A 2940-nucleotide genomic window follows, 5' to 3' on the forward strand; every position below is an offset into this window, starting at 1 on the left:
AAAAGGTTTGTTTGAGATAGATACGAAGTTCAGGCTTCCTCAGGCTCACTCAGGCTCTGTGACACCTTGACTTCRCTGAAAATTTGGAAAATAAAAGAAGTTTTAAACTTAAATGTTTCTATATTTTCTAAATTAATTTAACAATTTGCATTATTTATAAGTCTCTAAGCTGAAGTTGKGCTCCCCTGGGCAGGGTTTGCCCCAGCTGGGGCAGCAGCACTGCAGGGTTGTGGGGAGCTGGTGATAGCAGAGCCAAGGTGCTGCTTCACCTCTGCATACAAGAGGATATGGTAAAAGTAATTTCAGAATTTGGAGAATAAATGAGCCATTTTGGCAAGTCAGTTTTTTTCCCCCACAAAATTTCTGCTGACAACACCAGCTATGGTGGTGTGTCTGTTCTTCTGCTCAGGAATATGGCAGTTTGAATCCCTGAACTGTTGGCTTTCTGATGTCCCCTGGGATGGCATGGGACAGTGTGGGACAGCAGGGGATGGTGTGGGAAGCCAAGCTGGGCACTGCAGGAGCCATCCCCGCAGAATGGGATTTGTGCCACAGAGCTGAGTCAATCCTGGTTGAAAGCAAATACCCACATGCCAGAAAACACCCTCAGCTCCTTCTTCCTTTACAAACCAGAGCACTTTTTTTGTCTTTGCAGATGTTTCACATCTTGATAAAAGTTCTGAGGTTTTCCCTTCCTTCAAACCTTTGACAAGTTGAGCTTGCTGGGGCTGCTGCTATTATGGTCAAAGGACATGAATATTTTCAGGCACACWCTTCCCAACACTATCCCTGTGCCAGGCCCTTCCCTGACGTGCTGCCATCACCCACAATTCCCCTTCCTGCTCATGGATGAGCTGCAGCACAGGGCACTGTGTCCCAACATGGCCCAGGGACACTATTGGGAGCCTTGCAGGACGAGAGGTGCAGGTCCCTGCTGGATGCATCTCATCCCAAATGAGACATTGACACCCAGGGCAGGAGCCTGCAAAACCTTTGTTTGTCCTTTCCACCGTGGAGACCACAAAAACAGCAATGGATATTTCTCAGCACATAAATTCACGCCTTGACTTTACCTGGTGCTTGGTTCAGTCCTGCACACGTCCATGGTTTTCCACATGCAGCACGTCACAAACTTGCTCAGTAGTAAATCGATCCACAAACATCAAAAAGAAATTCTCATCTTCTCCTTATCTCCTTCTCCCAGTATCTCCTTATCTATCAGCGAGGTGATTAAAATCTGCATGTATATATATAATAATAGATAACATTATCCAACGCATAAAAAAGCCCTTGCCACCATTACGTAACGCCCACGGAGCATCTCTGAGCTGCACAGGAAGGACCTATATTTGGAGCCAAGTCAGGTCTATAAAAATGGAGCTGTCCCAAGCAGAGAGGCAGAGACCCTGGCCACCCACCCAGCTAGCTCAGGACACTCACACAGTGGTGACAGGATGTTCCCCTCACTGAAGGCAGCTTTCACTCTGCTCTCCCTGCTGCAGCTCGTCTCCTCCAGAGCCGTGACTCCATCTCCCCACCTGATACTGAAGGAAGTCATCCTCCTGGTGCAACAGCTCACCTCCAGAGTGCAGGTAAATGCTGCTGCAGCTCCCGGCTTGGCTTTGCTTGCTGGCCCCCTTATTGAGGATGATGATGATGATGATGATGTTCCTCAGTGCCCAAGGCCAGGCACTGGCACTGCCCTCACAGGGTTGGTACCCACCTCACTGGCTCAGTCTGCTCCATCCCACTCCCACTCGTAGCTCTCTGACCCGTTTCAGCCCAGGCTTTGTGTGGGCAGTGCTTGGCTTGGTGCTGCAAGCAGCTCCTGGGGTCGGGTCAGATGGAGTTTTCCAGCTGATGTCAGGCAGTTCACAGAAAAAAAGTCTGAGGAACAAGACAACCTTCTGGACCAGGGTGAGAGAGGCAGCTCAGGGATGTGCCATGGTGGTCTGGGCAGTGTGAGCTCTACACCCTCTGAGCACTCCTCCCCAAACAAGTGCTGTGCACACCCAGGCCCCGTGTCCAGGAGATGGTTTGGAAACGATTTGCTGTGAGATGGATCTCCGTGGTGGCAGCACCAGGGACGCACTCACACCATGGCCTGGTGKACAGGGATGGTGACACAGTGCCCCTTCCTGGCACAGGGCACAGCTGTGGCTCCTTGGGGATGGTSTCATTATGGTGACCTCATCATGACAGTCTCATAACCACAACTCTCCCTTGTGCTGGCTCTGCAGGTGCCCTGCAATGACACCCGRGTGGCACAGGTCGCCTTCATGGATCGAGAGGTAAGCACCTATGGAGAGAGAGACAGAAAATGGCTTTGTGGTAAACCCAGACACAGCCAGAGCCCTCCTCCCCACGGGGCACAGCCCCTGTAGCTGAGGGAGCCTGATCAGTCAYCAAGGGCTGCTCAGTGCCAGTCACAGGGATGGCAGCACGGCTCAAGGACCTGGCTCCATCCCACCTCTGTGCCCCCAGCCTCCCCCAGCAGCGGCCCAGGTCACTGCTGGGGCTGTGATTAAAGCTGGAACATCAGAGCAGGTTGGGAAGGCGCTGTGGAACCTCCTGCCTGTGCTGGACACCTGAATTAGTAACTTCACCTCAGTTCAGCTCCGTGGTGCTAATCATTTCCCTCCGTGTTCGCCAGCTGCAGGACCAGGAGCTGCTGTGCCAGGCACGCAAGGCGCTCTCAGAAGTCACCGGGTGCAAAGAAGCCTACGAGCCACTCGTCAGCAGCCTGAGGAAGCTGCAGGGCAGGAAGGTGAGCGGGGGATGAAGGGGAGGAACGTGAGAGAGAGGGGGATGCAGGGGAGGAACGTGAGAGAGAGGGGGATGCAGGGGAGGAASGTGAGAGAGAGGGGGATGCAGGGGAGGAACGTGAGCAGAGGATGGACATCAGGAAGGTGAGCAGGGATGGACATCAGGAAGGTGAGC

This window comes from Malurus melanocephalus, unplaced genomic scaffold (assembly GCF_030028575.1).
Source record: "Malurus melanocephalus ecotype Western Australia unplaced genomic scaffold, MMel_1.1 scaffold_657, whole genome shotgun sequence".
NCBI lineage: Eukaryota > Metazoa > Chordata > Aves > Passeriformes > Maluridae > Malurus > Malurus melanocephalus.